The sequence below is a fragment of the Quercus suber genome, unplaced genomic scaffold (assembly GCF_002906115.3).
Source record: "Quercus suber isolate HL8 unplaced genomic scaffold, Cork oak 2.0 scaffold_231, whole genome shotgun sequence".
Classification (NCBI taxonomy): Eukaryota; Viridiplantae; Streptophyta; class Magnoliopsida; order Fagales; family Fagaceae; genus Quercus; species Quercus suber.
Window position 1 is genome coordinate 140,189 of NW_027069688.1, and position 18,443 is coordinate 158,631.

Consider the following 18,443-nt stretch of genomic DNA (forward strand, 5'->3'; position numbering starts at 1 on the left):
GTTTGACTATAATTTGAACCCACAACTGAAATTAATTTTTTGCCTACCAATAATAACTAGTAATAACCTGTTACTTAAAATTTGTTGTAAAAATATTATAGACATAACATTTCTCTTCTTCTTTTTTCTTATTTTTCATTTGATAAAAAATAATTATTTTATATATTGGCTAATGTAAGGACACAATTTGAGGCTCAGGCCCAAATGAGATTGGAACAATGGCCCAATGAATCATTCACAATGAATTTGTAGAGAATGGGTTGAAGAGCTAGTTTTGTTTTAGCAGGATTACCAACGGCTAGTACGATTTAGGTAAGCGTTCACGTAGGAATATTATGTGAATGACCAGAGATATGTCAGGTCCAAGGAGGACTTGCTATATGTACATATATATATATATATATATTCAGGTTAATGTTTTACAAAGAGCCCCCCTTTATAGAAACTTCCTTCTTATATATATATATATATATAGCCTCTTACAACCAACCCGTACCCTACACTTGTCAATGATCTACTTGGCCACTTAAGCACCTGTCCCATCAGCCGCCTTTTCTGACCTTTCTGTGAGTTGCGGTGACCAAGGTGGCACTGTTCAAGGGTCCTTTCCACATAAATGCGGTCAGAAAAGCAACTGTGATGCATTTAATGCGTAGGTGACAACCTTCCCTTCAGATGCTTTGCAGTTGCTCCCTTACCTTGAATCTGGGAGGTGCATTCCTGATGTGGATGCTTTGGTTTTGGTCCCTTCCTTCATTGGAACACGTGTCTGGCTTGCCTCAAGGAGTCGTTACTCCTCGGATCATCACACACTTCTTCGGATCCCAACTTAAATATGGGCCGAGTCTTCTGATGAGTATCTATTTACCTTGGATGGGCCGAGCTCCTCGGACGGGGCTAAAGGCCAAATACGCAGGCTTGGGCCCACGTCCCTACAGCTAATATTTGGGTTTAATTAATACTATTATAATGAAAGAAATAACCCTATTGATTAAAATTTGGAGGTCCTTTTCTACTTGGAAGCATTAGGCGACCACCTAATTTGCATATAATAACTGGTTTACTTGGAAACTTCCCTAAGGGTGTTTTTTAAAGCCAAAACTTGATTCTTATTCCTATAAGTATTGATGGTTGTCTCTCTAACTTTTGTTGAGTGCCTATATATTTTTTTATTGCCATTCATAAACAGTAGGTTACTTTACTTGCTTAATTTTCTTATAAATGTTAAAAGTGCAACAAATTTTAGGCATTTATGCTTGAATTAAAAATATTTATTACTAATGGGTTTGGTTCTTGTTACATCTAATGCTACTTTGATAAAGGGTACATGATCTCTACTTTTTATAAATCACTATTATGTGGAATTTATAATTTCATTAAGCATCTGTTATAAATTAATCACATGCAAAATTTTACAACAATTGGATGTCATAACTATTAAGTCTATAAGCTTATTTGTTTAGTATATTTAGGAATACAAAAACACACACAAAAAAAAAAACATTAAGCTTGTCATTAATTATTGAATTTTTTTAAAATAACTAATGACATCGATATTTGAAAAGTGTGATAAACTAATATTTGGTAAGTATAAGGGGAGACGAGACCACTCTAATCCCCAACACCATTTCAAATTTCAATTATTATGTCCACACCTAATTTATTCCCATTCTCAACCTCTCTCCTTCACACTTTCTTTCTCACAATGTTTGATCCTTACTTTTGCACACCAAATTGACTAGCACTTGAGATTAAAGACATTGTAGCACTAAAGAAGGTGAGGACTTTGTTGAGTTCCAGTGCCATATCAAACATACACAGATCTATAAATGTATTTATTGTTCTCCAATATTATTTTTAATTTTGTCTATGCACTAGTTTTAATTTAGGATATATAACTCCCAGTCCAATTTTAAAAAAATTGTAAACATAAAAAGGTAAGAATTTATTAATGAAGTTTAAAAATATCATGATCTACCATTCTTCTTTAATATATAGCAAACAAGGTGAGCAATGTTGTAACTGGATAAGGTACATTGGAATATAGTACTAAAAATATATTTTATCAAAAAACAAAAGTTTTAAGAATCAAGAAAGTACTACATTCCATTAAAATTTGTTGCTCCCACCCACTAAAAAAAAAAACCCAATTTAATGATTCCTGAATTTTTATAAATTGAGTTTTTTGTGTGTGGGAGCAAAAAAATTTAATGGAATATAGTACTTTCTTGATTCTTATAATTTTGTATATGAGCATAAGTGACTTACCCATTTGTTTCTCTTTTTCATTTCTTTTGTTTTTGAGAATTTATTTTTGGACACAATGACATAGTCATAAGTTGAAACCAAAAAAGAAAAAAAAAAAGAACATGTGTTTATCCTTGAAAAGTAACACTTTTCTAGTCCGTTATAGAGTAGAATTTATATAGATGAACTCTCTGAAGTGAACTTAACTTTAAGAGGAGCGAAGACATGGTCTAACTTAGAAGCTTTCTTAGGGGTATTCTAAAGCCAAAATTGAATTTTTGTTCTTGTGAGTATTAAAAGCTGTTTTTGCAAGATTATTCTTACGTATGTGATTTGTAAATTAGTTGTTGGTTTTCACTTAAATTAATGCATTTTTGTTAGATATATTATTGCCAAATGAATTGGGCTTAAGTTAAATTTAGTGTAAATTTTAAATTACATCACCCTATTAACTTTTATTAAATCACAATTTTGTTGAAACCATTGTTTGATTAAATATCTTTAGCAGATTTATCATGCATGCAAAATTTCACAACAATTATTGTCTTCAAATCTATAAGTTTATTTTTCATAGATTATTGAATTTGTAGTATCCAAATTCCAAATCACCTTGATACTTGTAATATCAAAATATTACATTATGGGAAAGAGCTATTGTGGGGCCCATGGGCCTGATAACCTCGGCCCATCATGTAGCAGGCCCAAGGCCCAAGCCGAGGAGTAATGACTATTCAAGGTTAAATTGGGGAAAGCTTCTTTTCCCAATCCACGCCGAGGACCTCCTCATCCTCGGCCTGACAAGTATGATTTTAGGGAAAGACCAGGCTCAAAGTAAGCTGTCACCCTCGCATTTAATGCATTCACCTAACCCCCCTAGCCGCATTAATGGGGATATAACCCCTTAGCAGGGCAACGTTGATCAGAGTGAGCCACTTGAGTACTGATAAGGCCTCTGATGGGACAGACAGCCAGAAGGAAGGCAAATAGATGATCAACAGATGGAAGAAGGAGATAGAAAGATGAAGACTATATAAAAAAAGCAAGTAAAGTAGAAAAAGGGGGGGGGGGAAAAGGGAAAAGAAAAGGGTCTCCTCGGCCATGAGCCGAGGAGCGTCCCTCCAGTTGTAAAGAAACTCAAAGTATTTCTTTTAAAAGAGAGTTCATGCTTGGTGAATGACGGCCAGCGCCTAAACCTTTAACCCACTCTCTATAAATTTATTGTTTGGGCTTGATTGGGCTGAAAACTCATTCATACTCAGGGTCAATCCAAACTGAGTCCCTACAATTGGCGCCGTCTGTGGGAAGGATTAGGGTGCTGGCCGGCGCACCAGGCGAGTGTTCTAAGTAGTCGTTTTACAGTAGGTTGAAAAAAAAAAAAGAAGAAAAAAAAAATATAGAAGATTTGACAGTGAAAAAAGAAATCTTGATATTATTATTTCATAAATAGAAAGAGTTCAAATTACAATCAGAGGCTCAGGTAGGTGTGTTTCACACACAAATTTACAAACTAATCCTACCAATTATTCCTACAATCAGAGGCCCGGGTGGAGCCGCCCTAAAAAAGCTAGCCGGTGGGAAGTGTCAAGCTGTCCCTTTACTGGTATAAAGAGAATGGGAGAGCTTGACACATGGCAGAGAAGGGGGAGGGCCATCATACTCTCGGGCTACCGACAACTCCCTTCTCGGCCAGGCGGAGCTGAAACAAAGAGAGGAGCAGATGCAGGGGCTCCGGGGTACCTTCCCCCATGATGTTCCCTTGATTCTCTCCAATCCTCGCGAGTGTTGGCCGTTGGAGACGGCAACACTCGAGCACCGCCCATGAGGTGTATTCGCACGTCTTCTTCGTCGGGGGTGCGATGGTCTCGAGCTGGAGGCGAGATCAATGCCACGTGTAGAGATCATAATCTGACCCAAGGAGGAATCATCTCCAATAAAGCGGTCTGAGGACAAACCTCTACTTACAGAAAAATAGAAGTGGTAGACAGAACCAAGGCATTGTATGGTCTCGGACCCAAGCCTATGGTAAACTATACACACCATTATATTTGAGTACTAGACAGAATCAAGGTATTGCATGGTCCTCGGACTCAAACTTATGAGGAAACTAGATACTTACAGAAAAATAGAAGTGGTAGACAGAACCAAGGCATTGTATGGTCCTCGGACCCAAGCCTATGGTAAAACTATACACACCATTATATTTGAGTACTAGACAGAACCAAGGTATTACATGGTCCTCGGACTCAAACCTATGGGGAAACTAGATACTTACAGAAAAATAGAAGTGGTAGACAGAACCAAGGTATTGCATGGTCCTCGGACCTAAGCCTATGGTAAAACTATACACACCATTATACCTGAGTACTAGGCGGAACCAAGGTATTGCATGGTCCTCGGACCCAAGCCTATGGAAAACTATATACTTATAGAAAAATAGAAGTACTAGGCGGAACCAAGTATTGCATGGTCCTCGGACTCAAACCTATGGGGAAACTAGATACTTATAGAAAAATAGAAGTGGTAGACAGAACCAAGGTATTGCATGGTCCTCAGACCAAGCCTATGGTAAAACTATACACACCATTATACCTAAGTACTAGACGGAATCAAGGTATTGCATGATCCTCGGACCCAAGCCTATGGAAAACTATATACTTATAGAAAAATAGAAGTACTAGGCGGAACCAAGGTATTGCATGGTCCTCGGACTCAAACCTATGGGGAAACTAGATACTTATAGAAAAATAGAAGTACTAGACGGAACCAAGGTATTGCATGGTCCTCGGACCCAAGCCTATGGAAGACTATATACTTATAGAAAAATAGAAGTACTAGGCGGAACCAAGTTATTGCATGGTCCTCGGACTCAAACCTATGGGGAAACTAGATACTTATAGAAAAATAGAAGTACTAGACGAAACCAAGGTATTGCATGGTCCTCGGACCCAAGCCTATGGAAAACTATATACTTATAGAAAAATAGAAGTACTAGGCATAACCAGGGTATCTACACACCCTAATATCCTAAATACATTCACGGCACACTAAGTAGGAGCCAGGCGGAAATGCCTAAGATAGTTGAGAGTCACTGACCTCATAGGGATTCTCATCCCTCCCTCTACGAAAGCAACTATCGGATCACGACTTCACCCTCTCTCCTCTTAAGGTACCACTCCCTTCTTCACAGTACTTCAAACTCACATTATTGGGTATCTCATAGTCAACAATGAATTTGTTCATCATCTCGTCGGACTCAACCAATTTCTTAAACTTACCCATTCCCCAAGGACGACTAAAAGTTCTAAAAGAAGAGAAAGAGGAGTAAAATCAAGGAAATTTGGGTCACTAGAAGAAGAAGACTTACAGAAGTATGGCGACTCTCTTCAGGAAGAATGCAAGTTGAACTAGACTTAAGTCACACGCATCAATGGTTGTAAGCGCGAAAATGAGGAAAACAGGCGGTTTAAACAGGTACTTATACTCCCCCTTAGGTTCTCCAGATGTAACCGCTCGCCCATAAAAGCAAAAGATCATCCGTTGAAACTGGGAAACGTGGTGCCGCTAAAATTTAATGTGGGCACACATTAAGTCTTGAAACGCTAAAAACGCGCATCGGGCAGTCAAAAAGTCGCCAGCATCAACACGAACCAAAGTGGGGCGGCTCATCTAGAGGGCCCGCAGGTATCAAAACCCTCCTCCCGTCCGACGGAACGTGCAGTAGGGTTTTGAGGGGCTATTGTGGGGCCCGTGGGCCTAATAACCTCGGCCCATCGTGTAGCAGGCCAGGCCCAAGCCGAGGAGTAATGACTATTCAAGGTTAAATTGGGGAAAGCTTCTTTTCCTAATCCACGCCGAGGACCTCCTCATCCTAGGCCTGACAAGTATGATTTTAGGGAAAGACCAAGCTCAAAGTAAGCTGTTACCCTCGTATTTAATGCATTCACCTAACCCCCCTGGCCGCATTAATGGGGATATAACCCCTTAGCAGGGCAACGTTGATCAGAGTGAGCCACTTGAGTACTGATAAGGCCTCTGATGGGACGGACGGCCAGAAGGAAGGCAAATAGATGATCAACAGATGGAAGAAGGAGATAGGAAGATGAAGACTATATAAGAAAAGCAAGTAAAGTAGAAAAGGGAGGGAAAAAGGGAAAAGAAAAGGGTCTCCTCGGCCATGAGCCGAGGAGCGTCCCTCCAGTTGTAAAGAAACTCCAAGTATTTCTTTTAAAAGAGAGTTCATGCTTGGTGAACGACGGCCAGCGCTAAACCTTTAACCCACTCTCTATAAATTTATTGTTTGGGCTTGATTGGGCTGAAAACCCATTCATACTCAGGGTCAATCCAAACTAAGTCCCTACAGCTATCAAATAGTATAATTTTGTAAAAGTTATTGTAAATGTAACTTGAATGCAATCCTTATCAAATATTCGTCTTGCCTTTATTAAAAATTGAAGATATATCCTTGCTTGGGATATTATAGGAAGATATTGGAAAAGACTTGGGATTACTTGACTCTTGAGAAAGCATCTGAATTATAAGTTTAGCTTTTTGTTGCTCCATTTGTGTCTCGAATGTTGTTGACCATGATGCTTATACTCAGGGCAGCTTAATGCATTTGGGGTCCAAGGAGAGACTAAATTGAGACATTATATATATATATATATATATAAAATATGATTTAAAAAAAATTAATATTACTTAATTAATTTTTTAGGGTAAATTACAAATTACACCCTAAGTTTGGGGTGATTGGATTTTACACCTGAAATTTCAGAATTTGGATTTTACCCCTTGAAGTTTGGGGTGTTTGAATTTTACACCCTGATATTTCAAAACTTGGATTTTACGGAAAAATTGGCTTTTGCACTTTTTTAAAAACAATCCAACATTTTGCCCTCTTTCTCAAATTAATTAGGTAAATGCCTCTCTTTTGTAACTCGATTTATCATAAATCGAGTTATAAAAAAAAAAAATTCTGGAGCCTATAGCGACGTTTTTAAGTACCTATAGCGACATTTTAGGACATATAGTGGTGTTTGTAACTCGACCTCCATGAAATTGAGTTATAGGCAATTTTTTTTACCTATAACTTGATTTCATAGAGGTCGAGTTACAAACGCCACTATAGGTCTAAAAACGTCACTATAGGGCTCCTTAAAATGCCGCTATAGGGCCTAACTCGATTGATCATAAATCAAGTTTCTAAAGAGGGCATTTCCTTAATTAGTTTGGAAAATTGGGAAAAATGCTGGATTTTTTTAAAAAAAAAAGAAGGCAAAAACCCATTTTGTCTTGGATTTTACCCCCTAAAGTTTAGGGTTGTTTGAATTTTATACCCAAAATTTTAAAACTTTAGGTGTAAAATCCAAACACCCAAAACTTTAGGAAGTAAAATCCAAATACTTCTAAATATAGGGGGTAAAATCCAAATTCTAAAACATCAGGGTGTAAAAATCTAAACATCACCCAACTTTAAGGGGTATAATCTAAATTCTAAAACTTCAAGGTATAAAAATCCATCACCTTCAAACTTTAAGGGTGTAATTTGCAATTTACCCTATTTTTTACTTAACTCTATTCTTAGTAATTTTATATTCTTGTTCTACTTACATTTATTTTTTAATTGGTAATATAATATAAAAGCTTTTGGGGGGGAGTTGGCCCATTGTTCTTAAGATAGGTTTGTCCCAGCAAAGACATCGCTTATCAATTCACTACTAATAATTCTCAAAATTGATCTTTTAAATTATTTACTAAAGTACACTTTTGACATTTTAAATGTCTGTTTGGGATCTATTTATTTGCTGAAAGTACTGTAGATAAAAATAAAAGTTAGCTGAAATTGTATAGTAGACCCATAAATAGTATCAAAAAGTGTAATGGAGCATATGTACGGTAGCAAAAATAAACTGAATAATAAAATAAGCTGGCAATTTCATCCATACCAAACGCATACTAAGTTTAAAGTTATTTCATTTGAATCTTATAATTTATTTATTTACTCTTTTATAACAAGTTGTTTTGTTATTTGTAACATAATCTATGGTACCCATAATAGCTTAAAGCTATGTCTAAGTGGCTTTTACAATAAAGACACTAAGTAGCTTTTACAATGAAGACACTTGCCACGTGTTACAAAGGCTGCAGGTGTAAGATTTTATTTTTTGAAAATATTGTTTCCAATTCACTAACCTTCATTATTTCTTGCACATATCCATAATTAATATGAAAATGTCCACATTTTAATGCATAAAAATGGATGCATGAGAATCAATACCCTTCGGGTCTGTTTAGTTGGAGGGGTGAAAAAGTGAGAGAATAGAAAATGAGAAGGGATAGAAAAGTGGAGGATGTAAAAAATTTAGTTTCTCTCATATGTATTTGGTTGGGGAGATGAAAAGTGAAAAAATGGAAAACTCATTTGTTTGTTTGAGATGATGGAAAATGTAATTCAAATAATTTACTCTAATANTGTAATTCAAAATAATTTACTCTAATACCCTTACTATATAAACTATTAAAACATTATAATTTTTTATTATATTTCCTACAAATATATTAAATACATTTATAACTTATAAGTACTAACTCTAATTTTTTTTTTTTAATTACACAAATTATTTTTCATAAAAAAACCCAAACACAAATTAAAAAATAAAATATGTAGACTGAGTTTCATTTTAAAAAAAAAAAAAACACTTTGTTCCATAAAATAAAATTTAAAAAAACAAAAAAACAAAACGGGTGTTCATTGGGTTCACTTTCATCCTCTCTATCCATTAAGCCAGGCTTAGAAAAAACAAAACACGTTAATAATTTGTTTAGTACCCAAATGCAATAGTAATTATGACTCACTTGATTTGGATAGCAACTTTTAAGGGTATTTGTGTAATTCAATACTTGGTTTATCTTTTCTTCCCTTCTCTTCTCAATTTTCCTCCCAAACCAGGAGGATAAATATTTGTGAGCTTAGAGTGATTTTTTTTTTTTTTCATTGTTTTCTTTCCTTCTTGTTTTCTCTCCAAAACCAAATAAGGGAAAACAGTATTTCTTCCCTATTTTCTTTTCCTCCTTTTCTATCCTTCCCATTTTCATTCTAACCAAATGGAGCCTTCAAGTTTCATTACTTCATTACCAAAATAACTTCAAGTTTTTATAATGAAATGAAAACCTTAATAGCTTCATCATTTACTTTAATAAATATCTTTAGTAACCAGAATTTGCGAAAAAAATTGGCTTTTGGCCTTTTTAAAAAAACAATCCAGCATTTTGCTCTCTTTTTAAAACTAATTAGGGAAATCCTCCTCTTTTGTAACTTTTTTTTTTTTTTTTGGTCCTCTTTTGTAACTTGATTTATGATAAATCGAGTTATTAAAAAAAAAATTTATGGAGTCCTATAGCGGCGTTTTTAAGTACCTATAGTAACGTTTTAAGGACCTATAGTGGGGTTTTGTAACTCGACCTCTATGAAATCGAGTTATAGGCAATTTTTTTTTTTTTTTTTACCTATAACTTGATTACATAAAGGTCGAGTTACAAAACACTACTATAGGTCCTAAAAATGTCGCTATAGGCTCCTTAAAAATGCCGCTATAGGGCCTAACTTGATTTATCATAAATCAGGTTTCAAAAGAGGGGCATTTCCCTAATTAATTTGGGAAAGGAGGCAAAATGCTGAATTGTTTTTTTAAAAAGGGCAAAAGCCTATTTTGTCCCAAAATTTGCTATTTGTCACCTAAAAAGAAGTTAGGGTGAAGAATTTCGCCTCAACTAATTTATGTGTGAGAAAATTAAGGTTATATATGCCTCGGACTTTCTAAAATAAAGCGTGAATCTTTTTTCTTTTTTGAGAGAAAAAGAAAGCGTGAATCTAAAAAAGAATGCTTAAAATCAATTGAATATACTAAATAAACATGGTCATATTTCAGGGCCTCTTACCATTCTAATTAATGATCATTACTCTATTACTAACTAATAAAGCATAGTTATGGAACTCCATATCTTATCATGTACTGCACAAGTTTGTTATGTAGATCTTACATATTCAACAAGAATGAACTTGCCATAAGAGATATACACAATTGCAATCTTTTTTTTTTTTTTTTTTTGGTAAAGAATTGCAACCATGATATGCTACAACAAGAAAAACAATCTCGTCTAAGTTAATAACTTTACACAAGAAAGTGAAGAAACAAACAAAAAGTAGGTAAATCTGTATATAAGCAGACAATAATATGTTTTAGCATAACGATCTACAACCATAACGAAAAAGTTATTAATGGCTATATTCTTTACTGACCATAGACTATTCTTTCCTCTTTTCTTTTTTTATTATTATATTATTATTATTATTTTGAGAATTAACTATGTACTAACCTAACGTTACAACAGTTGCTCTAGTAGGATTAGATACTATTAATTTTCAAATTTCAAGGATAAAGAAAGTACTTAGTATTCTCAAAAAAAAAAATGTATTCTCAAAAAAAAAAAAAAAAGGATAAAGAAAGTAAAACCAAGGAAAAATATGATCCACACAACAATCAAACCTCACAAAACTCCATCAAAACACAACCCACAAAACCGACCAATTTCATGGTAATGGAAACTCACCCTACACAGTCACATTGCATGGCCAAGTTGAGACAAGTCCCGATGACTCATGATTAAGCCATGACAATGCATCACTTGCACATCGTATTTTGTTGTTTCACTACTCAAACATACATAGACCCAAACTGTGTCGCCACCATCCTCCACCCCAATTGGTATCAACTTAAGGCATGAATTGCTATTTTTATTGTTAGAGAGAAAAAAAAATGGGAAAAAAAGGATAAGGAAAAAATTGAGTTATTTTACTAAAAAATAGAAAGTGATGTGAATTAAACACACTTTAAAAAGATGTAGTTTCAAATAAAAAATTTACGTCGTTTTGAGCTTATTTGACATTGATTTAACATCTAAACGGAATCAAACTTGGGGGATTAAAATAAAAAATTTAACGCTTAAGGGACCGAAAAAAAAATCTCAAACTTTAAAGGCCAAAATGTAATTTAATCAAAGATAAAAGTGTAATGCCAGTTTCTAGATGCAAGGAGCGCAACAATTATTTAAAATTCATTAAATTTTAGAAACCAATTGTGTTTTACCATTGATCCATTGGATTTTATTTTAGATCTTATTAGCTAATTAGTAATTTACTGAATTTTCTGGAGTCAATGCTATTTTAATTATTATATAATAATTGAGCTTTGGTACAAGTCAATTACGGTCAGAGTTTAGTCATAGTAGTCTATATAAGTACACTATGTGCTTTAATGAGGACAAGTTTTTAATCCCAGCTTGGTGTTGATTCCTAGATTTATTTTATTTTTCTGTTTGCAAAATCCTATTTAAAAGCAATTTCTGCTGCATCAGTTCTCCATTTGAACCTTGGAAAGCATGAGCTAGAAAAGATGCTTTAAATCAATCGAAGATACTAATGAATAAAAAGGTCATTTTTTTTTTTTAAACATGAATAAAAAGGTCATGTTTTTGGGCTTTTATCAAGGGAGTCAATCTCATACCGGAAGCTGTACCGATTTAAGCAATAGAACGATATATTTCGGTATCGGTCAATACCGGTGTACCGTTTCGAGTTTATTACTATTATATATATATATATGTGTGTGTGTGTGTGTGTGTGTATGTATGTGTGTGTGTATATATATATATATTATAATAAATATAAAAATTTATCATAAAACATTACCTCAATTCAGAACAAATTATTTATGGTTTTAGGCTTTAGCATCAATTAAAAGAAAAAAACACAATATAAAAAATAGAAAGCTTAATTGTTTCTTACATACTAAGAAAACAAATAATACTAATAAGTTAATGCAAATGAATTATCATTTTGCCTTTACAAAAATTCAAAATTACAAAACTAAGACAAAAAAAAAAAAAAAAAAAAAAGCTTTTTTTTTTTTTTTTTTTTTTTTGTATCGGCCGNGAGAAAATTAAGGTTATATATGCCTCTGAACACGACCATGATTCACAGTTCAATAAAAAGCCATCATGAATATGATGAATAGGGAGAACTTTATACATGTTACCAATTTAAAGGAAGACTGGGGTGTTGGACTTTCTAAAATAAAGCGTGAATCTTTTTTCTTTTTTTGAGAGAAAAAGAAAGCGTGAATCTAAAAAAGAATGCTTAAAATCAATTGAATATACTAAATAAACATGGTCATATTTCAGGGCCTCTTACCATTCTAATTAATGATCATTACTCTATTACTAACTAATAAAGCATAGTTATGGAACTCCATATCTTATCATGTACTGCACAAGTTTGTTATGTAGATCTTACATATTCAACAAGAATGAACTTGCCATAAGAGATATACACAATTGCAATCTTTTTTTTTTTTTTTTTTTGGTAAAGAATTGCAACCATGATATGCTACAACAAGAAAAACAATCTCGTCTAAGTTAATAACTTTACACAAGAAAGTGAAGAAACAAACAAAAAGTAGGTAAATCTGTATATAAGCAGACAATAATATGTTTTAGCATAACGATCTACAACCATAACGAAAAAGTTATTAATGGCTATATTCTTTACTGACCATAGACTATTCTTTCCTCTTTTTCTTTTTTTTATTATTATTATTATTATTATTTTGAGAATTAACTATGTACTAACCTAACGTTACAACAGTTGCTCTAGTAGGATTAGATACTATTAATTTTCAAATTTCAAGGATAAAGAAAGTACTTAGTATTCTCAAAAAAAAAAATGTATTCTCAAAAAAAAAAAAAAAAGGATAAAGAAAGTAAAACCAAGGAAAAATATGATCCACACAACAATCAAACCTCACAAAACTCCATCAAAACACAACCCACAAAACCGACCAATTTCATGGTAATGGAAACTCACCCTACACAGTCACATTGCATGGCCAAGTTGAGACAAGTCCCGATGACTCATGATTAAGCCATGACAATGCATCACTTGCACATCGTATTTTGTTGTTTCACTACTCAAACATACATAGACCCAAACTGTGTCGCCACCATCCTCCACCCCAATTGGTATCAACTTAAGGCATGAATTGCTATTTTTATTGTTAGAGAGAAAAAAAAATGGGAAAAAAAGGATAAGGAAAAAATTGAGTTATTTTACTAAAAAATAGAAAGTGATGTGAATTAAACACACTTTAAAAAGATGTAGTTTCAAATAAAAAATTTACGTCGTTTTGAGCTTATTTGACATTGATTTAACATCTAAACGGAATCAAACTTGGGGGATTAAAATAAAAAATTTAACGCTTAAGGGACCGAAAAAAAAATCTCAAACTTTAAAGGCCAAAATGTAATTTAATCAAAGATAAAAGTGTAATGCCAGTTTCTAGATGCAAGGAGCGCAACAATTATTTAAAATTCATTAAATTTTAGAAACCAATTGTGTTTTACCATTGATCCATTGGATTTTATTTTAGATCTTATTAGCTAATTAGTAATTTACTGAATTTTCTGGAGTCAATGCTATTTTAATTATTATATAATAATTGAGCTTTGGTACAAGTCAATTACGGTCAGAGTTTAGTCATAGTAGTCTATATAAGTACACTATGTGCTTTAATGAGGACAAGTTTTTAATCCCAGCTTGGTGTTGATTCCTAGATTTATTTTATTTTTCTGTTTGCAAAATCCTATTTAAAAGCAATTTCTGCTGCATCAGTTCTCCATTTGAACCTTGGAAAGCATGAGCTAGAAAAGATGCTTTAAATCAATCGAAGATACTAATGAATAAAAAGGTCATTTTTTTTTTTTAAACATGAATAAAAAGGTCATGTTTTTGGGCTTTTATCAAGGGAGTCAATCTCATACCGGAAGCTGTACCGATTTAAGCAATAGAACGATATATTTCGGTATCGGTCAATACCGGTGTACCGTTTCGAGTTTATTACTATTATATATATATATATATGTGTGTGTGTGTGTGTGTGTATGTATGTGTGTGTGTATATATATATATATTATAATAAATATAAAATTTATGGTATGCTTGGTACCGGCCGGTATTGCCCAAAATCGGCAGGTATGGCCTATACTTCGCCAGTATAGTTGGTATTTAAATCGGTACGAAACGTTGACATTTCGATACCAGTATATGTACCAGTACAGCCGTACCAGTACATTATTGACTACATTGGCCTTTACCCCTTAATTATTACTCCATTACCAAAGCATAGTAATGAAACTCCATATTTTATTCATATACTGCACAGGTTTGTTATGCAGTTCTTACAAGTTTGTTATGCAGTTCTTACATATTCAGCAAGAATGAACTTGCCATAAGAAATATGCACAATTACAATCATAATATGTTACAAAAAGAGAAACAATCTCTGCCAAGTTCACAACTTTACAGAAAAAAACATGTGAAAAGAAGGTAAATTTGTATAAATCACAAGCACCTGGAGCATTTCAGCTCACTGAAACAAGCAGCAATCCAAGGAACAAAGTCAACATATTGTTACCCATACTGATATTTGCAATCAAAGAAGCTGCACCGGAAAAGTTTCCGGTTGTTGTGTTAGTGATCAAAACAACCACCATCCAATTATTCTCAGAGGCAATCCCAGCCCGGTGTAGTTTGAATTCTTCAGATATTTTGCATATTGAGATTATGTATAATTAGAGAACACCACAATTGGGTCTAATCTGGGCACACAAACAGGCAATATGATCCCATCAACTGCGTGTTTGTCTTTTATGTCACACTTATGCAAGAACTTGTCAAATTTGGGGACATTAGGCTTGGTGCCTGGAGTAGAGCTGAAGTTAAAGGCGTTTTTACAAGTTTCATTCTTTAACTGGTCTGCAATTTTATTAGCTAGGCAAGCTGCATTGCTGTTATCAGTGAAGTTGTCGAGATGTAGTGACCTCCTGTAACCATTAAGGTCATCCCAGGGATATGTTTGAGCTGTAGATGTAAAAATTGCATTGGTTAGAACTAATCGAGTGAAGATTAATTAAGTAATGCACCAAAGTCAGCCTATTTAGCAGTGATCTTCTCTATTTTCTAAAACTAGCTACCACTATTAATTCTTAATCTGATACTTTGATGAAATTCAATTGGTGCAGAAAAATTATTTTAAGCACTGTTTCAATAACTATATCATACTTTCATGATTTTTAAAAAAGGTTGCTGACTGATGATTTTGGATTTTGTTTGATTACTTTAACAAAAAATTAGTTTAGCAACTCAATGAATTTCTTTAAGAGTCCGATATTATCCTTGATACTCAGGAACCATTGATTGGAATTGAGCACATGCATGTTCCAAAATTTAGTCCTACTAATGAAACTGAAAATCAAATTGAATTTCTTGCTTCAAGTTGAGGAACTAACTTGCTTAAAAACACAAAGTAAAACTCACATTGATAATGATACCATTAAGACCAAACAACAGTAATTACAACACATACCATTAGTCTAAGACCCCCCTAAAAAAGAAAAAAAGAAAAAGAAAAAAAAAAGACACATACCGTTAGGACCACACAATAGTTATTACAGGGCTCGGTCCCTAACAGGTGAGAACCGTGACACATGCATTCAAAGTTCCACAATTATATTGTAGCTATCCAAACCAATTATCTTCACCCAAATAACAACAATAAACCTTAATCCCATAATTTCATTTCTCATAGAACTAGTCTGCACTCATGGTTATCACCTATAATCTTTTTTTACCATTTTATTTTGTTCGAAATTGTATTCTGCCTTTTTAATTAAAATATCATTTTTTACTACTGTAATTAATATGATTTTAAGATTTTCCTCTACATTTTTTCATTCTCTTGACTAGAACACACAAATCCACAAGTATTTCTAGCTTCTGTATTAATAACTCCTATCTACACATGATCAAACCATCTTAATATCTTATGTGGCTTTTACTTATCTTTTCATCAATAAGGACCACTCTCTATCTTCAAATAGAAAATTATATTCCTACTTTATAGGATATGTTGTTAGTCCTTCAAATGGAAAATGTTATGTTTGAAATTGAAAGTCCCTACAATTGAAACTCAATGTTCTATTATACCATATTACAACTGGTCTTGTCACAGAATCTCAAACTCAAAATAATTGATTCTGTATTTTAAATTAAAGGGATAATTACAGTAAACCCACCTGAGGTTAGGCCCGTTTTCATTTTGCCTACCCGTGGTTCAAAACTTATCACTTTACCCACCTGAGGTCCCTTTCGTTATCACTTTACCCACCTGAAGTCCCTTCTGTTAGAGATCTGTTACCCACCTTTCCCTTTGCCGTTAAAAGAACACATTTTTAGAGAAAAACAAACATAACACGAATCAAAAAGTTAGGGTATGAATTTTTTTGAAAGAGCTTGGAGGGTTTTTAGAGTTGAGTTCAAGGGTATGGTTCTGTGTAATGATCTCTGTTGTGAAATAAATGGCCAAACCAAAATAAAAAAAAGAGAGGTATGAACACTCTTCACTCTTCAAACAACGACCCAACCCAGAACACATGGGTGGTTCATAATCGTTTTTCCCCTTCAACGACCCAACCCAGAACACTCTTCACTCATCAACATGATCTTTCCCTTCAACATGATCTTCAAACAATGACCCAACCCAGAACACCAACGGCCAAACAGCAAACAACCAAACAGCAGCAACGACCCAACCCAGAACACATGATCAAAAAATTTTCAAACCCAGAACAGGGGCTTCTTGACGATATGATCGGGGCTTCTCGCACCCATCCCGTTGAGAGTTCTTGGACATCCAGTGGCCGGAAAAGCCTTGGCGGCTTGTAGTAACTCCGACGCGGTGGTTCTCGGCTTTGTTAAGGTGGGTTTCTCGTTAGGCTCAGTCTCCGATGCCGAGGTTACTCATGGACGAGGCTATCGTGACTCTAGGTCCACCGGTGTTATGGTGGGTAGCTCAACGATGGCGGAGATTGAGGCTCCGAGTCTGACAGTGGTGTCGCCGATCCTTGGTCGGTATCCATGGGTGGTTCATAATCGTTTTTCTCCTCTCTCAGACCTGGGTGATTGGGTTGTTGATGAGTTTGTGGAAGGGGAAGATCATGTTGAAGTACAAAAGAGCCACCACCGGTGTAATACTTGTTTTAATTTCAAACAATTTGATTTGTAGTTGTTTGGAATTTTATTTCTTACATTCATATACATTTGTTTTTAATATCAAACCCTAACTTTTTGATTCGTGTTATGTTTGTTTTTCTCTAAAAATGTGTTATTCTAACGGCAAAGGGAGAGGTGGGTAACAGATCTCTAACGGAAGAGACTTCAGGTGGGTAAAGTGATAACGGAAGGGACCTTAGGTGGGTAAAGTGATAAGTTTTGAACCACGGGTAGGCAAAGTGAAAACGGGCCTAACCTCAGGTGGGTTTACTGTAATTATCCCTAAATTAAAACAAAAAACAAAATCTTTAAGGCACTTGAAAGCAGCTGAGGCTATAAAACACCATGTATGTCATATTTTCTTGCCCCACCAGCAATTTTCTCTTCAATCTCTTAAGTCTTTCACAATTTTAAACCTTAAGATTTTTTTTTTAATAAAAAAATTAGAAAAATAAAGAAACAAGCATTAAATTCTACAAATATTTCTTAAAACAATCAAGACAGTGAAGCACACATACAACTTTTCATGTATTTCGTCACGATAGCAAGTAAATTTGTTGAAATTGAAGCAAAATGTCTGAAGAAGCAATTGAAGAAAACGACATCGTTTTCTGTCGAAGGAAAGAAGCAATTACAAAGGAAAAACCGATGTCCTATTGTTAAATGAGGCTTCAGTTTCTGGCACGTGATTCAGGCAGTTAGATGGACACGTGTTGTAATTTTATTAGATTTCCTTTTAGCCGTTAGATTGTTTACTGTTTTAGTTAGTTACATTTGCTAATTTACCGCCTGATTTGTGGGCTTGAGTAACTGATTGCTATGAAGTATAAATAGCAAACACCAAACAAGTGAGTAAAAGATTTTTTTTTTTTTTCTAGAATTTCAATTTATAGCGTATGCTTTTGAAGATGGTTCTTTATTATCAGATCAAGATACCAATTAGTTTTTAGTGTAGAAATTTCTTTTCTTTACAAAATTAATTAGATATGAAAAATACATACAATATATATATATATATATATTATGTATAATA

The 18,443-nt window shown here is 34.1% G+C and overlaps 1 pseudogene; it reads right to left on the minus strand.

Moving 5' to 3' along the window:
* Positions 1-14,721: 14,721 nt before the first annotated feature.
* LOC112020766 (uncharacterized GPI-anchored protein At5g19250-like) lies at positions 14,722-17,051 on the minus strand (annotated as a pseudogene).
* Positions 17,052-18,443: the final 1,392 nt, after the last annotated feature.